We start from the raw sequence: 14,310 nt of genomic DNA on the forward strand, positions 1-14,310 counted from the left end.
AGGATGCTAGAGACTACCTTCGGCACAAGCGGCAAGAGAGGGCAAAATCCTACTACTCGGACACTGCTTCCACTCCCACCACGCCGGATGAAATATCAAACCATACCCTCTCCAAGCATACCAGCTCGGCCAGGACCAGCAGAAGTCAAGCTCATTGTACTCTAATTCCAGTTCCTTTATCTCAACCAACTCAATTTTAAATGCCCCATAACCATGGTGCAATTCTGCCGCCTACTCAACCTATGTATGGGCATGCAGTACAAGCAATATGGCTCGCCGTACGACCAGGTTGCCTACCTGACCGGATTGGCCGCCCAACCTCAGCCTATTGATTGGAAATGCGCTTGTCGACTCTTGGTGACAAGCTGCCTACGTTTTCTCAAGAAATTCTCAAATTTCCCCATCCAGCTAAAGTGAAGAGTGTACTTGTGGGTGCTTATGACGGTACGGGCAACCTAGAAAAACATATTTCTTCGTACAGAAATTTGATGTACTTGAAAAGTGTGGATGATGCCACTTGGTACAAATGCTTCTCGGCCACCCTCAAGGGTGTGGCTCAAGACCGGTTCAACAGTCTGCCGGCCAGATACATCAATTGCTTTACAACTCTCATCTTGTTGTTCGTTGGAAACTTCTTCTACAATATACCACCCCGGAAGACTAGTCTTAACTTGGCGACCATCGTCCAAGGGAAGAAAGAGGGGTTGCGTTCGTACGTTCAAAGGTTTAAAATGGAGAAAGCATAAACTCAGAACCTGCCGGATGAAATGGCCTACTCGGAGTTTCTTCGAGGCTTAAGGCACAATGGTTTCAAGTTCGACTTGAACAAGAAAAAGATTCGGACATACGCAGGTGTTTTGCGGGAGGCCGAGTCATACATTAAAGCAGCTGATTTCTGTTTGCTTACAAAAGCAGAAGAGTTGGCCAAGGGCGCCAAGAAGAAACCATCTTCTCAACAAGACTCTGCCAGCAAAAAGAAGGAAGAAAGTAACAAAAGAAAAGAACTCTGGGTGGCTGATTGCCAATAGACCAATTCCAAGAAAGCCAAGATGTATGAACCACAGTATGAATACAACAAAGATTGTTACTCGATTTTGATGGAAATCAAGGAAAAGTTTGAATTTGAGAAGCCCCAGCCTCTAAGGGGGCCGACCCAATATCGGAACAAGAACAAGTACTGTCACTACCACAAAGATGTGGGGCACGATACGAACGAGTGCAATAATCTAAAAAGGTTTTTGGACAAGTTTGCTGAGAAGGGCATGCTCAACTCATATATCTTGAAGTCTAAGTTCACTTACTCTCGGACGGACAACAATTCTGAGAAGAAGAAGGAAAAGAAAAAAGATGATGAAGATGGGAATAGCACGGACTCAGGGTTCGTGGCCATCATTTCAGGCGGCCTAACCATGAAGGGAATCAAGCAAGATATTCGGCAATCCAAAAAGGCCATGCACACGGAGGATGTAAAAGTGGAGCCATTCCCAGAGGTGACTGTTTGCGAGGCAGACAGAGGCAAAATTAGAACTCCCCATGATGATCGAATGGTGTTCATATTGAAGGTAGCCAATTTAAAGGTTGGACGAGTGCTAATAGACACAGGAAGCTCGTCCAACATAATCAGCTTAGCCTGTCTGAAAAATTTAAAGTTCCCAGAAGATGCACTGAAGGATATCTCCTACCCGTTGGTTGGCTTTGGTGGGGGCATTATCCACCCAGTAGGCCGAATAGATTTTCCAGTCCGGTTTGGGCCAAAGAGAGAAGGAAGGGACATGGTCGTCCGTTTCTTAGTTGTCAAAGAGCTTATAGGCTACAATCATCGGCCGTTTGACCTTGAACTTAGCAAAGGCTGTAATTGTCCCTCACTTAATGCTGATGAAGTTTGAGCGGTCGAACGGGAAGATAGGCTCCACTCAAGGAGACCAAGCGATGTCAAAGGATTGTAATCAACTAGTTGTGAAGCCAACTTCACTCGGACACAAATGGGCGTTCGAGCAAAACTCTGAAGAAGGGTCACTCCAAGCATACCAGGTCGGCAAGAAGCGAAATTCGGTCAAGAAAGAGCAGGCGTAACAACTAATGACCGTCGACCGGCCAGAGGAGTTTAGGTGGCAGCCGGCCGGCAATCATACGGACATAGTGATAAACCTAGACCAGCCTGATCGGACGGTCAAGGTAGGCACTATGGCCATGGACCTGCTTGGAGATTACTTAGTGAATTTGTTAAGAGAATTTAGAATTGTGTTCGCTTTTGAAGTTCATGAAATGCCGGGTATAAGTCCAAATTTGGCCGTACACAAGCTTGTAGTGAACCCGGTCGTCAAGCCGATTTGGCAGAAAAAGAGGAACCAAGGTGAATAAAGAAACCAGGCGGCCGCATCTGAGGTGAAAAAGCTGCTAGATGCAAGTTTCATTCGGTAGTGCTACTACTCTGATTGGATAGCCAATGTGGTCTTGGTCAAGAAGTCGAATAGAACTTGGCTAATGTGTATGGATTACACTAATCTCAACAAGGCATGTCCTAAGGGTAGCTTACCTTTGCCAAAAATCTAACGACTAGTCGATTCAACGGCTGGGCATGCCCTGATGAGCTTTATGGACGCATACTCCGGTTTTTACCAAATCCCTTTGTGGGAAGAAGATCAAGAGAAAACAGCATCGGTGACCGAGCAGGGGTTGTACTGTTACAAAGTCTAAAGAATGCCCCTGTCACATTTCAGAGACTTGTGAATACGGTCTTATATTAATGATATAATTTTCAAGTCAAAGAAGTTAACCGATCATCTGAGGGACCTCCGAGAAACATTTACCGAATCAGGCGACATAAGATGATGTTAAACCCAAAGAAGTGTGTCTTTGGTGTTGAGTCCGAAATTTCTCGGATTTTTATTTGATCAGCGTGGCATTGAGGGAAACCCTGAGAAGATTTAAGTGGTCTTAGACATGAAATCGCTAAGAACCATAAAAGAAGTTCAGAGATTGACCGGCTGTTTAGCTGCCCTCGGACGATTTCTGTCAAGATCAGGGGATAAGTGCCGCTACTTTTTTTCCAAACAATCAAGAAAAAATCAATGTTCGAGTGGACCGAGGAGGCCAAAGAGGCCTTTATTCCGTTAAAGAATCATTTGCATACTCTCCCTAGGCTCGTCAGTCCACTCAAAGATGAAAATCTATACATGTATCTGGCCATTTCTAATAGCTCCTTAAGTGTCGTCCTACTTACTGAAAGGGACGGCCACCATGTCCGATCCCCGTGTATTTCATCAGCTATGTTTTGCACAATGCTGAACTTAGGTATCCACCCATTGAGAAGTTTGGCTTGGCACTGTTCATGGCATCAAAGAAGCTAAGGCCATACTTTCTTGCTCATTTAATTGTGGTCTACACGGACCAACAGTTGAAGAAGTCGTTCACAACATTAGAGGCTAGTGACCGAATGCTTAAATGGACCTTAAAATTAAGAGGATTTAATATTACATTCGAACCCTGAAAAGAAATTAAGGGTCAAGCCTTTGCAGATTTGTTGGCTGAAATGACACGGCTGGACCTACAGTCGACAAGGGATAAGACTTGGAAAGTGTTTGTGGATAGAAGTGCAACCGCGACCGGATGTGGTGCTGGTGTTATTTGCTCATCTCCGTAGGAAGATAAGTTTGAATACGCTTTATGATTTCAGTTTCAAGCCTCGAACAACGAGGCTGAGTATGAAGCCCTCTTAGCCGACCTTAGAATGTGTAAGGTGGTCGGGGCAACAAAAATTGATGCTTGTTCGGACTCCCAGCTGGTGGTTAGCCAAGTGAATGGTGGCTACGAGGCTAGGGAGCCGACAATGATGAAATATCTTCAGATGGTGAAGGAAGAGGCCAAGGGCCTAGAGCATTTCATGCTAGATCAAGTTCCTCGGTCCGATTACAACCAAGCGGACACCCTGTCCAAGCTAGCCTCCTCGGCATAATGTGATACTCCGAGATCTCTGTTCCGGGAGGTTAAAGAGAAGCAGAGCATTGGTATATCAAGCCCATGCAAATCATTAATCAAAGCTCTATATGGATGGACGGAATTATCTCCTATCTTAAAGATGGAATTCTTCCAGACGACTCGAAGGAGAGCTGGGTGATGAAGAAAAAGGCGACATGGTTTGAGATGAAGGGCGAGAACTTGTTCAAGAAATTATTTGTTAAACCATATTTGAAGTGTGTTATGCCCGAACGAGGGCATGAAGTTTTAGACGACCTCCATCAAGGGCATTGCGGATCACATATAGGCGGACAGGCCTAAGCTGAAAAGGTGACCCATCTGGAGTATTACTGGCCGAGCATTAATTCAGACGCAAGAGAAATGGTGAAAAATTGTGATAAGCTTGTTGGCCATAAGTAGTCCACTTCCTTTTGCAAAATGGGGCATGGACATCTTGGGGCTGTATACTCCTACATCAGGGCAATGACGGTACGTGTTAGTAGCATTTGACTACTTCACGAAGTGGGTATAAGCCGAGGCCGAGGCTATCCGAGGGATCAAGTGGAAAGATGTATTTGTCTTCATCTGGAAGAACATAATCACATGTGGTGTTCGATAATGGGCCACAATTCGAGACCGATCATCTCAGAGATTGGCTTAGCGACCAGGGCATAACACACTGCTTTGCTTCGGTCGGCCGACCACAAGCTAATGACCAAGTTAAGGCCTATAACAAGTTGATTTCTAATGGAATCAAGCGAAAGCTTGAGAAAGCAGGCGGCCTATGGGTTGATGAGTTGGTCAATGTTCTATGGCCCATTCGAACAACAACCAAAATTTCAATAGGAGAGACCCCATTCTTTTTGGTCTATGGTGCCGAGGCCGTGCTCCTAATTGAGATGTACGAGCCCACTCTACGGGTGATGTTATATGATGAATCGGCCAATTGGGAGACCATGAAGACTGCCTTAGACTTCCTTCCGGAAGCTAGGGGCAATGCGGCGCTTAGGCACGAAATATATCGTCTAAGAACGACAAGGGCATATAATCATAAAGTGTCAAAGTGGCCGCTTAAAATGGGAGATTTTGTTCTGAGAAAAATGGAAGCGGTAGGTCGAGAAAAAGAAGATGGCAAGTTAACCCCTAATTGGGAAGGCCCCTACCAGATCAGAAAAGAAGTGCGAGATGGTACATACCGTCTCGAAGCCTTAAATGGCCGTCCTATTCCTCGTACTTGGAATACGGACAATCTCAAAAAATATTATGTATGAAGTTTTTTGTACTTAGATAAAAAGTTGTAAATACAACTAGGTCTAGCAACCGAGCTATGTAATTAAGGCCGTATGGCCAAACAATGTAATTTTGACCGAATTAATGAAAAATTCAAACATTGTTATTTAAATTTTTGCATAACTGTTGCGTACGTCTAACTAATATTAAGTAGAAATGCCGCCTAAAAACAGAAACAAAGGTTGCTAGCAACATAGCAGTTCGACCCCTAAAAGGGGAGAGGTTGAACGACCGGGAGAAAACCCCAACAAGGTCCCTTCCATCCTAGCAGTTCGACCCTTAAATAGGGGAAAATGTGAAAAGTCGGGAGAAAAGTCTATCAAAGGTCTTTCCCAGTAAAGCAACTCGGCCACAATGGTCAGGTTGTTATTCAATCCATCCGGCCATGAACCTCGTCAGACGGATAAGAAATAAGGTAGCCTAAAATTGTCAAAGGCATTTTAAGTCCAAGGGCAAAGGCATACCTAAGCTATTAAGCCATACAAATACTTAGAAATTATCAAGTTGAGATCATATATGAAATTTCATGAGTACAGCTAAAAGATAGCGTAAAAGGACGACTTAGCACAGATTAAATATAAAGCTAATTAAATGGGTGCATATAGAAATTCATTCGGCATTTTCCTAGTCCAAGGGCAATCATTATTATGATTTAATTAACTTAATAGCCGTCATACCCTTCAAGGTATAAGATCTATCAAGTTAATCAAACCTCTTTGAATATGGACTAGACAAAATGTCGGATAAAGGGGCATACCCCCAGTTGATATCCATTTGTACGCAAAAATGCAGGCATGAAAAATTACAAAATATGCTAAGTATGAATAAAGTGAAAAGAGAAAACTTGCATAAATAAAAAAATGCTTAAATAAGCGGCAAAATATAGAAGTAGTACAAGACCGCTCAAACAGGCGGCAGAAATAGAAATTATTTAGAACAAAGAAATAAAAAGCTAAGTACAAAAAGTTGATAAACTGCAGCAGAAGACCGGAGCCCTTCACTCAGCCGGCGCCATGTCACCATCAGCATTGATAGCCCCGTCCGTCTTGGCCGGCTCCTCTTACTCGGCCGGCTTCTTTCCCTCCTCCTCCTCCTCCTCCTCCTCCTTGTCATCTTTTACTTCATCCTCATAATCGCTTGGAAGAGGAGAGGAAGTCTCGACGAACTCGGGACGAGGTAGTTTGATAGCTTCGACCTCCTCCTTGAGGGAGACATGGTTTAGCCGATGAACAAAGCGTTCCTGATAGTAAGGCACCTTACTGATTGGAAACATCATGGAGAACGCTTCATAGAAACGGCTCTTCAGCCAATCCTCGGTCGCATGCTCAAGTGGGACCGCCTCATGAGGGTCAGTCGACCGTGACGCTTTAAGGTGTTCGGCCAAGTTCGCAATAGACTTGTTCAACCGCTCAATCTCAAGCTTGAGGTAGGGGTGAGCATGGGACGAGTACCCGTACCGTTAGTACTAACGATTCAGGTAACCAATAACCAATATCACTAAAAGTGATATCCATAAACCAAACCAATAAGTTCGGGTACCCGGATTTTCGAATCGGTTATCGAGTACCTAATAAGATATTCAATAATGATGATTAAACTTAATAATTTAGTTATTATGATATCATTTAACACTATTTAACAACAATGCCACATGATCTTGGCCAAATTATTAATAATATCACTAATCATTGATATTATAAAGTGATTATGAAGTAAAGTAAGAGTTTAGATTTTGGAAAAATAGATTTAAGTAGGAAGAAAAAAATAAAAAATTGCTTATCGGATCGGATCGGGTGACTATTAATTTTAAAATGATACCCAATAACCATAATTGATAACAAATTATCGGAACGGGTACCCATACCGTTATGGCTATCGGATTGGGTACCCTAATTTTCGGAACGGTTACGGATCGGGTTTTCGGTATTTAAGGTAGTTTTGCTCAGCTTTAGCTTAAGGGAGTCCACTTCGTCCAAAGCCACCTGAAGAGCCTGGCGGCCGGAGTCCAGCTCAGTCTTCAGCTTCTCAGACGCTTTGAATCCCTCCTTCCACTAAGAAGCGTTAGCAACCGCCTCGTCCTTTTCTTTTTGAAGGGCCTCCCGAGCGAGTCGCTCTTGCCTAAGGGCATCGCCCATTTTAACAGTTTCCTCAGTCTATTTAGTCGACTTCTCGGACAGTGCGTTAAGGGCGGCTTTGTGTCGGATCTCCTGCATTGCCAGTAAGTCGGTGTTCTCATCCTGGACCTTCTTGATCATGTTCCAAGCGGCCTTGATCTTCTCCTAATCCTTAGAGCGCCAATCCAGGAAGGCGCTGAGTCTGAGGAAGAGCTGCATTCGGACAGAAACAAGTTAACAAAAGCAAAAATGTGAAAATAAACTAAGTACCAAACCTTAGTAAGAGTATAGTTACCTCGGCGCTGCAGTTAAGCATGGGACCGAGGAAGCCCTGGCCAATCCCGCGGAACTTTTCCCGCTGCTCCTAAGGGACGGCCTGCAGCATGGCCTCCTTAATGGCCTTTCGGTCAGCGCCAATAAGCGACTGGTCGAGTAGCCGCATGTTCATCTCTTTGGCAAAATCTGTACCAATCATGAAGGAAGTTAGATTACTGAAATCGAAGTACAAGTACTAAACACACAAGTGCCATATATACCCGCCGAAAAGGATGGAGGAGATGGTATACGAAACTCGCCGAATGAATATTGTTTAGGGGATTTTTCCCCGCCACGTGGACCAGTCAGCACCTTCCATGTGTGAGCCACGTGGACCATTCAAGAGCTCCCACATGTCATGCTTCAGGAGGTCCAGCATGGACTAATCGCGCCACGCCACGTGGCCCACTATCTGCCAACTCGAAAAAACGACCACCTGGGCCCGAATCCCGAGGCAAGCCCAATCAGTCCTAGGTTTACCATTTAACCTAGTATTGAGCACGCACTTTGAGGCTATAAATACAGTAATCAGCCTTCATTAAAGTGATCCACAACTAATTAATCATCTCGCCTAGAGAAGCATAAACACTCGTGCATACTAATCGCTAGACCAGACTTAGCATTATTTGCACTCCCCGATCACTCCTCCCTTCTGAGGATCTAGATTACCCTCTTTACTTTCCGCACCTTTTACTCCACATACAAGTACTAACTTGATCATCGGAGGCGGAGCTCCCACCACCCGGAGTCTCCGTTGTTTTGCAGGTGAAGGCGCACGGATCCAGTCCCGGAATTGTAACTCTCCCGCAGGACATCAAAAAACCCCGAAACATTTTGGCGCCGTCTGTGGGGAGAGTACTTTCGAGATGGAATCACCGTTTGTACCGTTCTAAGTGAGAAGCGTCCCATCGACGACCCCCTGGTTCAGACGGACCAGGATACTGACAATGAAATTGAAGTCGAGACTCATACGGCTTCTGACGGGACCTTAAGAGCTCGACGCACCCGTCCCACCAAAAAGAGGGAACGGGAGGACTGCCTAGCTGGATCTAGTAAACCAGTCGACCCGCCGCTTGATCATCAATAGGCGGCCGTGGGATTTGCCCCCATCACTAAAAACGAACTTGACCTTCATGAATAGTTTCAAGGGGGAGATCCAAGAGCTTATCAACAAAAGGACGACCGTTCCACCAAAGGAACAGTCGGCCAAAAGACCCTCCCAATCTGGGAGGTAGAAGCTTGTAAAGGATCGGGAGGCGACTCCTTACCCTAAGCATAAAGAGAGGGAGACGCCAGTGATCGACCTAACAAAGTACCGCTTCCCCTCACCAGGGAAGAGAAATCCCATCCGTCATATTCAGCCGGACGGTTCAAAGAGAACATACTCTGATGTTTGAATGTTGCCAAGTATAGAAGACATCTTAGTGGGCATCACAATCGCAACCGACTGATATTGTTGCCCCTGGCCGACTGATTGGTTCTCAAACAGTCAGTCGTTCATGAGTTCAGTCGGCTTCCCATAAAAGCTTGGGATAGCAGACTTTCCAGACTTGGATTATTTTAGGAACATTACCCAGGTCGCCTGTTGGTTGCACTTGGGCACAGGCGGCTGTCTTGAGGGTTTTGAGCAATGGTCGTGGTAGGCGTAGTTCAGGTTGCCCAATGGTAGCCAGCGTTTGACTCGATCCATTGTGAGTGGTCGCCTAGTTGAGGAGCAGTCGCCCTATTTCAGTAGGTCTGGCGTTGTTTTTATCAGGGCTCTACCTAGGTGGTTGGGTCCCTATTTCTACTTTAATTGTTTTCCAAGTTTGGAGGAAACAGGCCGTTAGTAAATAGGACGCCTGGTTGGAGTAGCTACGCCTGTATTGGTTACAGGTGGTAACTTCTCTTAGATCTAGTAGGAATAGTGGTCGAGGGCCCCTGTTTGCCAAAAAACAAGCGGACCTCTTATACCTCTTAGGTTTCGTACTAGGGAGGGCGACTGGTTAACCTTGGGGTTAGTCAATCACCGCCACTTTGGTTTGAGTAGTAGGGAAACCCGGCGGCGGAGGCCGGCTGGTCCCCTTGATTCGCCAAGTTTTGCTTGGCGATTAACTCAAAGGTTGTTAACCTAGTAGGAATAGTGGTTTGAGTACCTCTATTTGCTAAAAATCAGGCGGACTACTCATACCTTTTAGGTTCCATGCCCCTCTAATGGAGTAAAATGCACTTTTGAGAGTAGCCACTTGATAGAGCTTTGCATCCTAGATTCCGGCCTATTGCTGCCATATAATTTGTGATTTGTTTGAGTAGTGGAGTTTAACGGCGTTTATATATATATATATATTATAATTGTAAATTTGTTATTAAAAAATGTTGTATATTGTTGTATATTAAGTAGGGCTGGCAAACAGGTCGGGTCGGGTCGGGTTCAGGTCGACCTGTTTACATAAACGGGTCAGGACCCCCCAACCTGAACCCGACCTATTTACTTAAACAGGTCAAAAAAACCAACCTGAACCCGACCTGATTATAAACGGGTCGACCTGAACCCGACCCGCCTAAACCTGATTTCTTTATACTGTAATTTTTTTAACCTGTAATTTGACTAATTTCTTTAACCTGTAAGATTCAAGTATTCAAGACTTCAAATTCAACACATAATTCAAGCAAACATAACTTAACAACATAATTCAAGAGTTACATGTCCAAAATACTTCCAAGTAGGCAAATAAAAGTTCAACTAGAAAACCAAATACATGTCCAAAATAACAGTAACAGTTTCATCAACTAATTTTAGAAGAAATTAACAACATAATCAGGTTTGACTCTCCATGACAGCAGGACTTTCTGGTGCACTTTGTGGAGGGCTGGGGCTGGGAGTATCCCCCACATCATCGTTGACTTTCATGGCCATGATTTTTCCACATAAATCTTGCAATTGCGGATCCATATTAGCTACAACCAAAAGAATACATACAAAAGTTAATTTCAGCCTTAAGCATAAATAAAATAGTACAAAAAAGAAACAAAAAAAATTGTAATTTTAAATACATAAACTATTTTCATACCTTCACCAAAAGTCCAATCTTTGAGGCAAATGATAGCTTCTGCTGTGTTTGGTTTCAAAGAGCTTCTATAGCAGTCCAAAACTCGACCACCAGTACTGAAGGCAGATTCTGAAGCTACTGTTGAAATAGGGATTGCAAGGATGTCCCTTGCCATCTTTGAAAGAATTGGATACCTCACAACATTTGTTTTCCAATGATATAGAATATTAATGTTGGTTGCACGAGGAATCAATGGCTCTTCCAAGTAGATTTGCAAGTCAGATTTAGCAGCAACATATGATTTGCTAGAAGAGAAGTTATCAAAGTCCTAAAAGATGTTTAAACAAAAATTACAATAAAGCATACAAAAAACAGAATTTAAAGTTGATTATCAAACAAAAAGCAAGTGTTCACAGTTACCATCATAAAAGAATCAGAAGCAACATCAACTTGCTCTTCATTAGGCTGTCTAGAAGAACGGCGCCTTGTTCGTGGTGTTGTTGTGGAAGCCTCAGTCACATAAGCACCATATAAATAATCCAACCTTTCCTTGAACTTCACCAACTCATTAGTACCCTCTATTTCCCCATACACCTTCTTAAAAGCCCACTCCACAAACTCATACTTAAATCGAGGGTCTAAAACAACAGCCACAGCCATGATTATGCTAAAGTTGGTCCAATATTTAGCAAATTTCTCATTCATTCTTGCTGCCATCTTATGCATGAAGTTATCAGAATTTTCAAGCTCCTCTTTCAAGAGTAAACGGATTTTCAACACATTTGGGAAGTATACATTAGCGGTAGGATAATTAGTACCCGAAAAAACATTTGTCACATCAAAAAAGACCTTCAAAAATCTAAATAACTTCTCTATTCTCCCCCACTCCTCATTTGTTGGACAATGAATGTAATTGGTATCAACCTTTTGAAAATGAAGAAAAGCTTTTTTGTAGTACAAAACATTCTCTAACATCAAATAAGTTGAATTCCATCTAGTAGGGACATCTTGTCTCAATCCTCTACTTGAGTCTAGTTCAACATGTGCCACACAAGTCAAAAAACGTTGCTTTCTAGCCTGAGACCCTTTACAATACTTCACAGTTTCTCTCACCTTAACAACAGCCTCATTAATTTCTTTTAACCCATCTTGCACAATTAAATTTAGGATATGTGCACAACACCTCACATGGAAATAATCCCCCCCACATACCAAATCAAGTTCATTTTTAATTACATCAGCAAACACATCATTAGAGGAAGCATTATCAAGAGTAATACACATGATTTTCTTTTGGATACCCCACTCTTTAAGAAAATCATAGACATGGTCAGACATATGGACACCGGTGTGAGGTGGAGGCAAAAAACGAAAGTTCAGAATTTTTTTTTGCAAATTCCATTGATTATCAACAAAATGGGCAGTCAAAGACATGTAACCATCAGTAGTAATTGAAGTCCAACAATCAGATGTAAGAGAAATCCTACCCTTAACTACACTCAACTCCTCCTTAAGTTTATCTTTTTCCCTCTTAAACATTTTCAGAACATCAGCCTTCAAAGTATTTCGAGACACAAGTTTAACATCAGGATTTATGTAATTAATCAACTTCCTAACAACACTATATTCAGCAAACTGAAAAGGCAAATCATGTTTCACCACAGCAATAGACAACATCTCACGAACAATATCATAATCAATTGTAGGAACCCTATTCATCATAGAACCAGAACTGCTTGAATCAATAATCATCTGACCCACATCTTTAAAGGTCCTTTTTTTACATTTCTTAATGTGGCGTTTTAAATTACCAGTTCCTTGCCTACTTTCAGCATTATATTTCTGCCCACATTTTTTACACATGCAAATGATGTTACCTTGTTCGTCAGGTTTATCAAGGAATTCAAAATTTGCCCACACATCTGAAGTGAGCTTTCGTTGGCGCTTGAAATGAATTCCAGGCTTATTCAGCGAGGTGACATTAGAGGTTTTCTTCTTTGATTCCGTTTGATGAGAATCAAAAACTTCATCATCTGAATCAGAATCCGGAAGATGAATGGGTTCATCAGGATTAGGGCTATTAGCCATCTGTGAATAAATTAAAAAAAGAATTACACTCATATCCGAAGTATAAACATGAAAAACAGAAGTATAAACTCATGAGTCATGACATAAAGAATCAAACTCATGAAATTGCAGAGTAAGAAAATCAAATCAGGGCAAAAAATCGCATAAACAAATCGCAAATAATCGCAAAATAAGTAAATAACAAATCAAATCTTCGAAAGAAATTGCAGAGTAAGAAAATAACAAACGAACAACATTAAATGATTAAATCACATAAACAAAGCATACATAAACCATAATAGCAAAAAATCGCTTAAAAAATCAAAGAAATCTGAAAATTGCATAACCAAATCAAGGAAATTGCATAAACAAATGACTCATGAGCAAACAAACTCATAAAAAATCGAATAATAGGATTATTACCTTCAGAATGTTTGAGATGAAGCTTCAATCTTCAAGGTTCAAGAATTTTTATTTCAATCTTCAAGAGTTAGAGAGAGAAAAGAGAGGAGAGAAGAGAGAGAAACTGAGAAGAGAGAGAGTTTGAGTGAAAGTCTGAAAGAAAGCGGCGAGAGAAAGAGGAAATTAGCTTAGGGTTAGATAATTTGGGCTTGGCCCATATTTTTAAATTAGGGTTTTAAGTTAAGCGGGTTGGGTTCGGGTTGACCCGACCTGAAACCGACCCAATTAAATAAACGGGTTTATGCGGGTTGGTTTCGGGTTGGGATTTTCAACCTGAACCCGACCCATTTAACTTCAGGTCGGGTTCGGGTTGACCCAATTACATAAACGGGTTGAAAATCTCTATCAAAACCCATTTATTTCGGGTTGGGTTCGGGTCGGGTTGTCGGGTCGGGTCAGCTTTTGCCAGCCCTAATATTAAGTCACAAATATTGTCACTAAGTTTATTCTAGCTAAGTTACTATATAATGAGTCTAAAATAATATCAAACAAAACGTTGACAAAAGGTAAAATTGGAAAGTGAAATACGAAGTATATAATAACTAGAGGTAACATGTAACTATTTAAGTGTCACTCCCACATTTGTACTTGGGATAAAGGGTCGCTTCCTACGGTTAGTGCTAAACAGTAATAGGATAATGTGAAAATGAATGGATAACTTGAGCACATGATCAATACAAACAATAGAAATATCATCAATGAAAATTACTACATATAATCTTTCCAAAGTCTTATGGTCCTATAATTAGTTAGCACTAATCAAAATAATTGCTCTAATGTTTGTCTTTTTTTGAAGGGGTAATGTGTGTCTTAAAACATTTTGATAGTTCAATGTTCTAATTTTGGGTATTGCTTTTAATTGTGAGTGGGAATTTTTTTAAATGGTAATTGTGAGTGGAAATTAGATTGTCTAACTAAACCATTTAATGAGATTGAGACGATGGACGTGCTTTATACAACAAATTAGATAAAGAAATTGATACCTTCACATTTTATATTCATATTTTGCAAGTCTCTTTTCATATTATATTCATGTTTAAATTTTAACTCCGATTTGAAGGACGGTGTTGAATTGA

The sequence above is a fragment of the Chenopodium quinoa genome, unplaced genomic scaffold (genome assembly GCF_001683475.1).
Source record: "Chenopodium quinoa cultivar QQ74 unplaced genomic scaffold, ASM168347v1, whole genome shotgun sequence".
Lineage (NCBI taxonomy): Eukaryota > Viridiplantae > Streptophyta > Magnoliopsida > Caryophyllales > Amaranthaceae > Chenopodium > Chenopodium quinoa.